The sequence below is a fragment of the Ictalurus punctatus genome, unplaced genomic scaffold, assembly GCF_001660625.3.
Source record: "Ictalurus punctatus breed USDA103 unplaced genomic scaffold, Coco_2.0 Super-Scaffold_100046, whole genome shotgun sequence".
NCBI classification, from domain to species: domain Eukaryota; kingdom Metazoa; phylum Chordata; class Actinopteri; order Siluriformes; family Ictaluridae; genus Ictalurus; species Ictalurus punctatus.
In genome coordinates, this window is record NW_026521087.1 from 151,200 (window position 1) to 165,314 (window position 14,115).

Consider the following 14,115-nt stretch of genomic DNA (forward strand, 5'->3'; position numbering starts at 1 on the left):
ACTCAAGTGGGAAGCAGAAAGAGTCGTAGGAGGCCTGCAGAGAAGCCCATGGCACATTCTGTTGACCAACTCATTCTCAGGCAGGTGATTCCTTCCTTATCCGCCAACTACCATGAAATACCACGAGACGCTCCAAGTTACAATCGGTGCATTGGCCGGGAATCGAACCCAGGTCAACTGGGAGCGGTTTCCCTTCCATTGAGCTTTTGTAGCAAGGCAGATAACAGTTGCTTGCAAAATCACGGGCAGTCTCTGCTTTTCCACTGAATGTGGAAGCCTGGCTCTTTCCTTCATCAAGAAGACAAGAGTAATGATGCGCTTGACTCGAGGTTGCGACTTGTAATTCCCCACCCCCAAGCGGGAAAACGCAAAGCAAACGTACCCTCAACCTGAAATTGCCATTCCTCAACCGTGGGAAGTCTTCTCATCTCCGGGTTCCTTCCCTGTTCATCGAGTGACGTCGAGCCGGCATGACGGATTCAGAACCCACAAAGTGGCACTTACCTCGGTGGTTATTTGCTTTAGATCAGGGTTGTCCAGTCTTCTCCAGAATGGGCCAGTGTGGTTGCAGGTTGTCATTCTAACCAAGCAGAAGCCACACTTTAGTCCATTGAAAGCCAAGATCAGCGGAGCCAACAATTGGAATCAGGTGTGGCTCCTGCTAGATTGGAACCAAAAGCTGAAGATTGGACAACGCTGCTTAAGACCAATCAGCATATAGACATATTTGCTTATAAAATATAAAACATTGACTATATAGATGGCTGATCGCGGAAAATGTACACCTCTCATCACAGTTTGCATGCTAGCTTGTCGCTAACAAGAGACAGACACGGAGAGACCGCATGTTCTCACCTTTTCGCCCCTGTTCACGGGTCAAACGTGCCCTGTTGCATAATGACGTGTTTACAAACAGCAAAGAGAGCACTAAGAACTCAAGTGGGAAGCAGAAAGAGTCGTAGGAGGCCTGCAGAGAAGCCCATGGCACATTCTGTTGACCAACTCATTCTCAGGCAGGTGATTCCTTCCTTATCCGCCAACTACCATGAAATACCACGAGACGCTCCAAGTTACAATCGGTGCATTGGCCGGGAATCGAACCCAGGTCAACTGGGAGCGGTTTCCCTTCCATTGAGCTTTTGTAGCAAGGCAGATAACAGTTGCTTGCAAAATCACGGGCAGTCTCTGCTTTTCCACTGAATGTGGAAGCCTGGCTCTTTCCTTCATCAAGAAGACAAGAGTAATGATGCGTTTGACTCGAGGTTGCGACTTGTAATTCCCCACCCCCAAGCGGGAAAACGCAAAGCAAACGTACCCTCAACCTGAAATTGCCATTCCTCAACCGTGGGAAGTCTTCTCATCTCCCGGTTCCTTCCCTGTTCATCGAGTGACGTCGAGCCGGCATGACGGATTCAGAACTCACAAAGTGGCACTTACCTCGGTGGTTATTTGCTTTAGATCAGGGTTGTCCAGTCTTCTCCAGAATGGGCCAGTGTGGTTGCAGGTTGTCATTCTAACCAAGCAGAAGCCACACTTTAGTCCATTGAAAGCCAAGATCAGCGGAGCCAACAATTGGAATCAGGTGTGGCTCCTGCTAGATTGGAACCAAAAGCTGAAGATTGGACAACGCTGCTTAAGACCAATCAGCATATAGACATATTTGCTTATAAAATATAAAACATTGACTATATAGATGGCTGATGGCGGAAAATGTACACCTCTCATCACAGTTTGCATGCTAGCTTGTCGCTAACAAGAGACAGACACGGAGAGACCGCATGTTCTCACCTTTTCGCCCCTGTTCACGGGTCAAACGTGCCCTGTTGCATAATGACGTGTTTACAAACAGCAAAGAGAGCACTAAGAACTCAAGTGGGAAGCAGAAAGAGTCGTAGGAGGCCTGCAGAGAAGCCCATGGCACATTCTGTTGACCAACTCATTCTCAGGCAGGTGATTCCTTCCTTATCCGCCAACTACCATGAAATACCACGAGACGCTCCAAGTTACAATCGGTGCATTGGCCGGGAATCGAACCCAGGTCAACTGGGAGCGGTTTCCCTTCCATTGAGCTTTTGTAGCAAGGCAGATAACAGTTGCTTGCAAAATCACGGGCAGTCTCTGCTTTTCCACTGAATGTGGAAGCCTGGCTCTTTCCTTCATCAAGAAGACAAGAGTAATGATGCGTTTGACTCGAGGTTGCGACTTGTAATTCCCCACCTCCAAGCGGGAAAACGCAAAGCAAACGTACCCTCAACCTGAAATTGCCATTCCTCAACCGTGGGAAGTCTTCTCATCTCCCGGTTCCTTCCCTGTTCATCGAGTGACGTCGAGCCGGCATGACGGATTCAGAACTCACAAAGTGGCACTTACCTCGGTGGTTATTTGCTTTAGATCAGGGTTGTCCAGTCTTCTCCAGAATGGGCCAGTGTGGTTGCAGGTTGTCATTCTAACCAAGCAGAAGCCACACTTTAGTCTATTGAAAGCCAAGATCAGCGGAGCCAACAATTGGAATCAGGTGTGGCTCCTGCTAGATTGGAACCAAAAGCTGAAGATTGGACAACGCTGCTTAAGACCAATCAGCATATAGACATATTTGCTTATTAAATATAAAACATTGACTATATAGATGGCTGATCGCGGAAAATGGACACCTTTCATCACAGTTTGCATGCTAGCTTGTCGCTAACAAGAGACAGACACGGAGAGACCGCATGTTCTCACCTTTTCGCCCCTGTTCACGGGTCAAACGTGCCCTGTTGCATAATGACGTGTTTACAAACAGCAAAGAGAGCACTAAGAACTCAAGTGGGAAGCAGAAAGAGTCGTAGGAGGCCTGCAGAGAAGCCTATGGCACATTCTGTTGACCAACTCATTCTCAGGTAGGTGATTCCTTCCTTTTGTGCCAACTACCATAAAGTACCTGGAGAAGCTCCAAGCCGTGGACGGGCCAAGAATTGAAGCCGGGTCAACTGCTTGGACTGGAGCTATGCTCACCACTATACCACCAATGCCACGCTGCACCATTCAGCTCTGGTGAACAAAGTGTACGTATGTGCACCACCAAAGTGCCACCGCACCGTGGTTTCTGTAGTGTAGTGGTTATCACGTTTGCCTCACACGCAAAAGGTCCCTGGTTCGAGACCGGGCAGAAACAAGCTAGAAATTCTGAACTTTGCTTTAATGACTGAGCGGTTGTCATCACTGTAGAATCAGGTCCTCTAGGAACAGCCAGAAAGCGAGACCTCCTTTACAGAGGAGATTTCCTTCTTTTGTAGCAAAGCAGTTAATATTTGCTTACCAAATGAAAGGGAGTCTCTGGTTTTCCCCAGAAAGTGGAAGCCTGGCTCTTTCGTTGCTCAACAAGACTCTGTGCGTGACTGGAAAATTTTCCGTAAAGTACTGCTCGCCGAGTTCACCTCGAGAGGTCTGCAAGAGGTCTGCGGCCGAAAAAGGCTGGGAGCGGTTTCCCTTCCATTGAGCTTTTGTAGCAAGGCAGATAACAGTTGCTTGCAAAATCACGGGCAGTCTCTGCTTTTCCACTGAATGTGGAAGCCTGGCTCTTTCCTTCATCAAGAAGACAAGAGTAATGATGCGCTTGACTCGAGGTTGCGACTTGTAATTCCCCACCCCCAAGCGGGAAAACGCAAAGCAAACGTACCCTCAACCTGAAATTGCCATTCCTCAACCGTGGGAAGTCTTCTCATCTCCGGGTTCCTTCCCTGTTCATCGAGTGACGTCGAGCCGGCATGACGGATTCAGAACCCACAAAGTGGCACTTACCTCGGTGGTTATTTGCTTTAGATCAGGGTTGTCCAGTCTTCTCCAGAATGGGCCAGTGTGGTTGCAGGTTGTCATTCTAACCAAGCAGAAGCCACACTTTAGTCCATTGAAAGCCAAGATCAGCGGAGCCAACAATTGGAATCAGGTGTGGCTCCTGCTAGATTGGAACCAAAAGCTGAAGATTGGACAACGCTGCTTAAGACCAATCAGCATATAGACATATTTGCTTATAAAATATAAAACATTGACTATATAGATGGCTGATCGCGGAAAATGTACACCTCTCATCACAGTTTGCATGCTAGCTTGTCGCTAACAAGAGACAGACACGGAGAGACCGCATGTTCTCACCTTTTCGCCCCTGTTCACGGGTCAAACGTGCCCTGTTGCATAATGACGTGTTTACAAACAGCAAAGAGAGCACTAAGAACTCAAGTGGGAAGCAGAAAGAGTCGTAGGAGGCCTGCAGAGAAGCCCATGGCACATTCTGTTGACCAACTCATTCTCAGGCAGGTGATTCCTTCCTTATCCGCCAACTACCATGAAATACCACGAGACGCTCCAAGTTACAATCGGTGCATTGGCCGGGAATCGAACCCAGGTCAACTGGGAGCGGTTTCCCTTCCATTGAGCTTTTGTAGCAAGGCAGATAACAGTTGCTTGCAAAATCACGGGCAGTCTCTGCTTTTCCACTGAATGTGGAAGCCTGGCTCTTTCCTTCATCAAGAAGACAAGAGTAATGATGCGTTTGACTCGAGGTTGCGACTTGTAATTCCCCACCCCCAAGCGGGAAAACGCAAAGCAAACGTACCCTCAACCTGAAATTGCCATTCCTCAACCGTGGGAAGTCTTCTCATCTCCCGGTTCCTTCCCTGTTCATCGAGTGACGTCGAGCCGGCATGACGGATTCAGAACTCACAAAGTGGCACTTACCTCGGTGGTTATTTGCTTTAGATCAGGGTTGTCCAGTCTTCTCCAGAATGGGCCAGTGTGGTTGCAGGTTGTCATTCTAACCAAGCAGAAGCCACACTTTAGTCCATTGAAAGCCAAGATCAGCGGAGCCAACAATTGGAATCAGGTGTGGCTCCTGCTAGATTGGAACCAAAAGCTGAAGATTGGACAACGCTGCTTAAGACCAATCAGCATATAGACATATTTGCTTATAAAATATAAAACATTGACTATATAGATGGCTGATGGCGGAAAATGTACACCTCTCATCACAGTTTGCATGCTAGCTTGTCGCTAACAAGAGACAGACACGGAGAGACCGCATGTTCTCACCTTTTCGCCCCTGTTCACGGGTCAAACGTGCCCTGTTGCATAATGACGTGTTTACAAACAGCAAAGAGAGCACTAAGAACTCAAGTGGGAAGCAGAAAGAGTCGTAGGAGGCCTGCAGAGAAGCCCATGGCACATTCTGTTGACCAACTCATTCTCAGGCAGGTGATTCCTTCCTTATCCGCCAACTACCATGAAATACCACGAGACGCTCCAAGTTACAATCGGTGCATTGGCCGGGAATCGAACCCAGGTCAACTGGGAGCGGTTTCCCTTCCATTGAGCTTTTGTAGCAAGGCAGATAACAGTTGCTTGCAAAATCACGGGCAGTCTCTGCTTTTCCACTGAATGTGGAAGCCTGGCTCTTTCCTTCATCAAGAAGACAAGAGTAATGATGCGTTTGACTCGAGGTTGCGACTTGTAATTCCCCACCTCCAAGCGGGAAAACGCAAAGCAAACGTACCCTCAACCTGAAATTGCCATTCCTCAACCGTGGGAAGTCTTCTCATCTCCCGGTTCCTTCCCTGTTCATCGAGTGACGTCGAGCCGGCATGACGGATTCAGAACTCACAAAGTGGCACTTACCTCGGTGGTTATTTGCTTTAGATCAGGGTTGTCCAGTCTTCTCCAGAATGGGCCAGTGTGGTTGCAGGTTGTCATTCTAACCAAGCAGAAGCCACACTTTAGTCTATTGAAAGCCAAGATCAGCGGAGCCAACAATTGGAATCAGGTGTGGCTCCTGCTAGATTGGAACCAAAAGCTGAAGATTGGACAACGCTGCTTAAGACCAATCAGCATATAGACATATTTGCTTATAAAATATAAAACATTGACTATATAGATGGCTGATCGCGGAAAATGTACACCTCTCATCACAGTTTGCATGCTAGCTTGTCGCTAACAAGAGACAGACACGGAGAGACCGCATGTTCTCACCTTTTCGCCCCTGTTCACGGGTCAAACGTGCCCTGTTGCATAATGACGTGTTTACAAACAGCAAAGAGAGCACTAAGAACTCAAGTGGGAAGCAGAAAGAGTCGTAGGAGGCCTGCAGAGAAGCCCATGGCACATTCTGTTGACCAACTCATTCTCAGGCAGGTGATTCCTTCCTTATCCGCCAACTACCATGAAATACCACGAGACGCTCCAAGTTACAATCGGTGCATTGGCCGGGAATCGAACCCAGGTCAACTGGGAGCGGTTTCCCTTCCATTGAGCTTTTGTAGCAAGGCAGATAACAGTTGCTTGCAAAATCACGGGCAGTCTCTGCTTTTCCACTGAATGTGGAAGCCTGGCTCTTTCCTTCATCAAGAAGACAAGAGTAATGATGCGTTTGACTCGAGGTTGCGACTTGTAATTCCCCACCCCCAAGCGGGAAAACGCAAAGCAAACGTACCCTCAACCTGAAATTGCCATTCCTCAACCGTGGGAAGTCTTCTCATCTCCCGGTTCCTTCCCTGTTCATCGAGTGACGTCGAGCCGGCATGACGGATTCAGAACTCACAAAGTGGCACTTACCTCGGTGGTTATTTGCTTTAGATCAGGGTTGTCCAGTCTTCTCCAGAATGGGCCAGTGTGGTTGCAGGTTGTCATTCTAACCAAGCAGAAGCCACACTTTAGTCCATTGAAAGCCAAGATCAGCGGAGCCAACAATTGGAATCAGGTGTGGCTCCTGCTAGATTGGAACCAAAAGCTGAAGATTGGACAACGCTGCTTAAGACCAATCAGCATATAGACATATTTGCTTATAAAATATAAAACATTGACTATATAGATGGCTGATGGCGGAAAATGTACACCTCTCATCACAGTTTGCATGCTAGCTTGTCGCTAACAAGAGACAGACACGGAGAGACCGCATGTTCTCACCTTTTCGCCCCTGTTCACGGGTCAAACGTGCCCTGTTGCATAATGACGTGTTTACAAACAGCAAAGAGAGCACTAAGAACTCAAGTGGGAAGCAGAAAGAGTCGTAGGAGGCCTGCAGAGAAGCCCATGGCACATTCTGTTGACCAACTCATTCTCAGGCAGGTGATTCCTTCCTTATCCGCCAACTACCATGAAATACCACGAGACGCTCCAAGTTACAATCGGTGCATTGGCCGGGAATCGAACCCAGGTCAACTGGGAGCGGTTTCCCTTCCATTGAGCTTTTGTAGCAAGGCAGATAACAGTTGCTTGCAAAATCACGGGCAGTCTCTGCTTTTCCACTGAATGTGGAAGCCTGGCTCTTTCCTTCATCAAGAAGACAAGAGTAATGATGCGCTTGACTCGAGGTTGCGACTTGTAATTCCCCACCCCCAAGCGGGAAAACGCAAAGCAAACGTACCCTCAACCTGAAATTGCCATTCCTCAACCGTGGGAAGTCTTCTCATCTCCCGGTTCCTTCCCTGTTCATCGAGTGACGTCGAGCTGGCATGACGGATTCAGAACTCACAAAGTGGCACTTACCTCGGTGGTTATTTGCTTTAGATCAGGGTTGTCCAGTCTTCTCCAGAATGGGCCAGTGTGGTTGCAGGTTGTCATTCTAACCAAGCAGAAGCCACACTTTAGTCTATTGAAAGCCAAGATCAGCGGAGCCAACAATTGGAATCAGGTGTGGCTCCTGCTAGATTGGAACCAAAAGCTGAAGATTGGACAACGCTGCTTAAGACCAATCAGCATATAGACATATTTGCTTATTAAATATAAAACATTGACTATATAGATGGCTGATCGCGGAAAATGGACACCTCTCATCACAGTTTGCATGCTAGCTTGTCGCTAACAAGAGACAGACACGGAGAGACCGCATGTTCTCACCTTTTCGCCCCTGTTCACGGGTCAAACGTGCCCTGTTGCATAATGACGTGTTTACAAACAGCAAAGAGAGCACTAAGAACTCAAGTGGGAAGCAGAAAGAGTCGTAGGAGGCCTGCAGAGAAGCCCATGGCACATTCTGTTGACCAACTCATTCTCAGGCAGGTGATTCCTTCCTTATCCGCCAACTACCATGAAATACCACGAGACGCTCCAAGTTACAATCGGTGCATTGGCCGGGAATCGAACCCAGGTCAACTGGGAGCGGTTTCCCTTCCATTGAGCTTTTGTAGCAAGGCAGATAACAGTTGCTTGCAAAATCACGGGCAGTCTCTGCTTTTCCACTGAATGTGGAAGCCTGGCTCTTTCCTTCATCAAGAAGACAAGAGTAATGATGCGCTTGACTCGAGGTTGCGACTTGTAATTCCCCACCCCCAAGCGGGAAAACGCAAAGCAAACGTACCCTCAACCTGAAATTGCCATTCCTCAACCGTGGGAAGTCTTCTCATCTCCCGGTTCCTTCCCTGTTCATCGAGTGACGTCGAGCTGGCATGACGGATTCAGAACTCACAAAGTGGCACTTACCTCGGTGGTTATTTGCTTTAGATCAGGGTTGTCCAGTCTTCTCCAGAATGGGCCAGTGTGGTTGCAGGTTGTCATTCTAACCAAGCAGAAGCCACACTTTAGTCTATTGAAAGCCAAGATCAGCGGAGCCAACAATTGGAATCAGGTGTGGCTCCTGCTAGATTGGAACCAAAAGCTGAAGATTGGACAACGCTGCTTAAGACCAATCAGCATATAGACATATTTGCTTATTAAATATAAAACATTGACTATATAGATGGCTGATCGCGGAAAATGGACACCTCTCATCACAGTTTGCATGCTAGCTTGTCGCTAACAAGAGACAGACACGGAGAGACCGCATGTTCTCACCTTTTCGCCCCTGTTCACGGGTCAAACGTGCCCTGTTGCATAATGACGTGTTTACAAACAGCAAAGAGAGCACTAAGAACTCAAGTGGGAAGCAGAAAGAGTCGTAGGAGGCCTGCAGAGAAGCCTATGGCACATTCTGTTGACCAACTCATTCTCAGGTAGGTGATTCCTTCCTTTTGTGCCAACTACCATAAAGTACCTGGAGAAGCTCCAAGCCGTGGACGGGCCAAGAATTGGAGCCGGGTCAACTGCTTGGACTGGAGCTATGCTCACCACTATACCACCAATGCCACGCTGCACCATTCAGCTCTGGTGAACAAAGTGTACATATGTGCACCACCAAAGTGCCACCACACTGTGGTTTCTGTAGTGTAGTGGTTATCACGTTTGCCTCACACGCAAAAGGTCCCTGGTTTGAGACCGGGCAGAAACAAGCTAGAAATTCTGAACTTTGCTTTAATGACTGAGCGGTTGTCATCACTGTAGGATCAGGTCCTCTAGGAACAGCCAGAAAGCGAGACCTCCTTTACAGAGGAGATTTCCTTCTTTTGTAGCAAAGCAGTTAATATTTGCTTACCAAATGAAAGGGAGTCTCTGGTTTTCCCCAGAAAGTGGAAGCCTGGCTCTTTCGTTGCTCAACAAGACTCTGTGCGTGACTGGAAAATTTTCCGTAAAGTACTGCTCGCCGAGTTCACCTCGAGAGGTCTGCAAGAGGTCTGCGCCCGAAAAAGCCTATGGCACATTCTGTTGACCAACTCATTCTCAGGTAGGTGATTCCTTCCTTTTGTGCCAACTACCATAAAGTACCTGGAGAAGCTCCAAGCTACAACCCGTGGACGGGCCAAGAATTGAAGCCGGGTCAACTGCTTGGACTGGAGCTATGCTCACCACTATACCACCAATGCCACGCTGCACCATTCAGCTCTGGTGAACAAAAGTGTACGTATGTGCACTTCTCATCAGAAGACCATAGGCAACAGCCAAAAGGCCGCCCCATCGTGATTGATTCGAGGGGTAGGGGTAGACATAGCCAGGGAATAAGAGAAACAATACAGAGCAGCAAGTAGTTACACAGACTCCTGAATGTTCTCAATAACCATTCATTTCATATAAACATCAACCAGAAAAACTGAAAATATATGTACACACTGTATTTCACAATAATTAACAATGGTCAAGTCCATCAATAACGCAAATGTCCAAGTCTGTTAAGTTCAGTACCCCAACTAAACTTTCTAAATCTTACGGTTCGGTCCCCATTTGGGCGCCACTCTGTAGCGTGGTACCTTATGGGGTTTGGACGCCAGACAGTTCAAATTAACCGTCACTTATAACTGATAATTTGGACATCACTCAGAAGAAAAAACAAGGCTACTCTATTCTTACAAAATAAGATTATTATTATTTATGCAATAAAAAATAAGAAAATACAGATCGTTTCAGTCATAGAAACCGAAATAATGAAAACCAAAATGTTCCCCTACGTGGGATTAATAAACGCACCCATAAGGAAACAAGGCTCTATTCATAAAAGAAAATTTTCACACACAAAAGGCAGGAAAAAAAACATTTAACCCCAAAATAATTCTTAACCAAAACAAAAAAGTTGTTCACTTTAAAAGCTGCCCTTCAATGGTGATTTAGGAGTCCAGTAGTTTGTGAACCCGAAAGCATGGGAAACCGGCAGTCAGATTCCGCTTAACACTCGGAGTACTTTACAGACAGTAACATCCAACGATTTAAACATACTGGTTCTCCACAAAAGTATTAAAGAAAGGATCTCAAACCCGTGATGTGACTCCGAACCCTCAAAACTCCGCTCACTCGTTTATTCACCTTGGCAGAATATTCCCGAAGTGTTCGCCAGCCTCCTGAATCAATATCCACAAGGTTATAATCCACAGTAAGAGCATTAGCATGGTCCTTGGCAAACGCACACCATCAGCTCCGCCATTCCCACCTGGCTCTCATTTCCGCGTCCCGCTTTCTCTCACCTAGTCACCTGTTCTTTTTATTGCTTCCTAAGACCCCACCCTTCTCTTCATCTCTTTTTTTTACTTCCGTTAATTAAAACACCACGGAATGGAACAGACTCCGCTTCTGCGTCACTAAATGGTAAATGGCGCACTTATATCCAAAGTGCTTTACACTGTGTCTCATTTACCCATTCACACACCAGTGGTAGCAGAGCTGCCATGCAAGGCGCTAACTTCCTATCGGGAGCAACTTGGGGTTCAGTGTCTTGCCCAAGGACACTTCGGCATATGGAGATATGCTGGCCGGGAATCGAACGGCCAACCCTACGATTAGTGGACAACCCGCTCTACCACCTGATCCACAGCCACCCCTGGCACTGCGCAGCTATCTGTTACAAATGAATGGGAAAATATCCTTGGCATCCCTGCAATTCAAGGATGTTGTAATTGGTAAGTTGTGATGTCAAAAGTATCTGTACCAAGTTGATACTAAAATTTTAAAAAGAATGATACGATAAGTTTTTTTTCAGTACCGGCAGTACCAAGTATTCTTCCGCTTTCTGATTGACTTTCTTTTGTAGGTATTAATTAACCGTGATTTCCACTCAGCCATCTTACTGGAATTTGTGTAGGTTAGGAATAAGACTGAGGATGGAGTTGTACAGTTTTGTAGTGTGTATCATTTGTAAATATTAACTTCTTTACCATAGCCATGCTGAGGGAGGTGTTGACTAAATTTGAGATGGTGCTGGACCAACAAACCAATGAGATTGCTTCAACTACAGGTGTTCCAGGTGCAGTCTTTGGAAATTTATGAAGATTTACTGCCCTGCAAGATCTTCCTCAACTGCGTAGTCTAGAGCAAAGGATGCAACAGAGCCCAGATTGCAAGCAAAAACTGGTGAGAATTTTTTCTTTTTTTGTTAACAATTGCTTGCACAATTACACAGCTACTGAGAGTGTTTGTTTTCTCAAGGTGACACACTCGTACTCAAAGCACAACATTCAACACCACTTTGATATGAGGGAACAGTTTTGACCTAATCTTTGGTAGAGGAGCAAAACATGGAAAGCACACAGGGCAGGGTACCTGCAGGAGTAGTGAGAAGCACTGACACAGTTGACAAGGCAATACATGCTTATTAATTATTTATATTTTATATTATATTATTGTTTTAAAAATCATCGGTTTCGGGTAAACTGGTTGGCGCTTATTGACAGGGCGGATGTGCTCGACTGCACCTGGCGCATATTGAAGAGGGTGATTGCTAACTCCCTGGCAAAGAACCTCAATTGGAGGGGAGTCAATGGAAAGACTTCACTGGCCACCAGTGCAGCCTCTCCAACTTGGAGAGGTCATGATTGGTAAGTATATCTGTTTACATACAGAATTAGCTGTCTCTCTCAGATGATATGTAAGGGGTAATCCACCGCTAGATGTGCATTAAACGATTTTAGTGCATGATGTGAAGGAAAAGAACCACTCCTTCAAATCGTCTCGTAGCCATGGATTACCCCGCTTATACCATGTTCTTTCCACAATTAATAACGTTAAAGCTGTCATTGATTTTAGAAGCACAAACTTTGATTAGAAGTTTAAAATGACAGTTAATTTCTATTAGTTAGGTCGTTAGATCTGGAATCTTGCCCAATATAAATCAGACACAGAGATAAACATTACATTTATTTGAATGAATTGACAGATATCTATCAGAGACAGAGAGATTAAGCATGTATGAATTTCCTGCATCATGTGCCTCTCAGCAGTCAGTCAGTGCGTTTACATGGACAACAATAATCCACTGTTAACCCGATTAAGACGATACTTTGATTAAGAAACTACCATGTAAACAGCAATTTTTAATTACCTTAATCTGATTAAAGTCAAGTTACTCGAAGTAAGCACTAATCGAATTGACATGTCGAGTACTCCTGTTTTCCTGGAGGGACGTCGGACGGCGTGGCGCGGTGACGTAATGACGCGGGCTGTTAATCTAATTATGTTCTATAACATGTAAAATGGGAACATGACAGGAGTATTCTAAAAGCGACTCATGTAAACACCTTAATCACGTTATTATCTTACTCAGAGTAAGGTCAATAATTAGATTACTGCTGTCCATGTAAACATAGTCAGTGTTGCGCAGCAGTAGTGTAGTAAAACTGAGAGTTGAATTACTTCACAAACAGTGATGGTAACACCTCATTGCTGAGAAATATAATGTAACTTTTCACCAGCAAAGCTATATTTTTTTTTTTGTTAAAGTTGCAGACAGCGCCGGCAAGAAGTGTCTGTGTGTACGAATGTGTGTTCACGAATGTCTCTGTATGCTCGAGTGTCTGTGCGTGTGTGTGTGTTTGTGTGTGCATGTAGGCTGCACGTTGATTTAGAAATGCTCACAGTGATCAAACTGACTGGAACTACCTGTGCAATAAACGGTTATAATGCACACCTTCCAGCCAATCAGAATCCGATATTCACACTGACCATGGTATAAACGTAATTAATGCTTAAGATTCATAATAACCTTACGATATGTATTGCTTTCTTCCAATGTTCATAGAAACCTCTTCACGTCTAAAGCTGCAGAGATGGAGGTTGAGGGGACCATGAAGAGGTGGCTCCAGCTGGCATCAGCTCAAGAGTGCGGGCGCAAGAGAAGACTTTTGAAAACTTTTGAAAAAAGAAGGTATTTAGAGTGTTTTAACTGTGGTGTCTTTGTTAATTTGTTAAAATGTTCATATTATCAAAAAATTATTCAGAAAAATCCTCCAGGTCCTTCACATACTTTGCTTTTCCTGCATATTTTAGCCATTTTCAGTAGAGGTTATATGATGTTCCAATCCATCTTTTCACACTGAGGACAACCGAAGGACTCGTACACGACGATTCCAAAAGGTGCAAACATCCACTGATGCTCAAGAAGGTAACAGCATGCATTAAGAGCCTGGCTGTAAACGTTGTAAACAGGATGATCATGTAAATTTTTTTGTCTTCTGGGATACTTCTTCTATGCTGTATTAACCATCTTTCTGTAATAAACCTTTTTCACCTCAGAGGACGAGTCTGCAAGTGTTGTCTAATTTCCACGACACAACTCAGTTTTTACATTTTTTTATTTTATTTTTAAGAAAAATTATTAAAATTTAATAGCCTTTTGACTGTATGAGGCACCGGTAAATGAGAAAAAACATAGTACTACTTTCATAAAATGTCATGTGCAGCTTGATGCTAATTATAGTAATGTATAGTCTTGAACAGTAAACTCTCAAGTGTCATTGTCATGTCACAGCAAACCAGCGACTCCGTTTCCCAGAATGCACCTCAGACTACAAACATGGC

General features: G+C 45.6%; 2 non-coding genes across 2 annotated transcripts; both read left to right on the top strand.

Moving 5' to 3' along the window:
* The first annotated feature begins 3,081 nt into the window (after nt 1-3,081).
* On the top strand, nt 3,082-3,154 carry trnav-cac (transfer RNA valine (anticodon CAC)). Its single transcript has one exon. It is a non-coding gene; the product is annotated as a tRNA-Val (tRNA).
* A 6,002-nt stretch (nt 3,155-9,156) lies between these two features.
* Nucleotides 9,157-9,229, top strand: trnav-cac (transfer RNA valine (anticodon CAC)). Its single transcript has one exon. It is a non-coding gene; the product is annotated as a tRNA-Val (tRNA).
* The last annotated feature ends 4,886 nt before the right edge of the window (nt 9,230-14,115 follow it).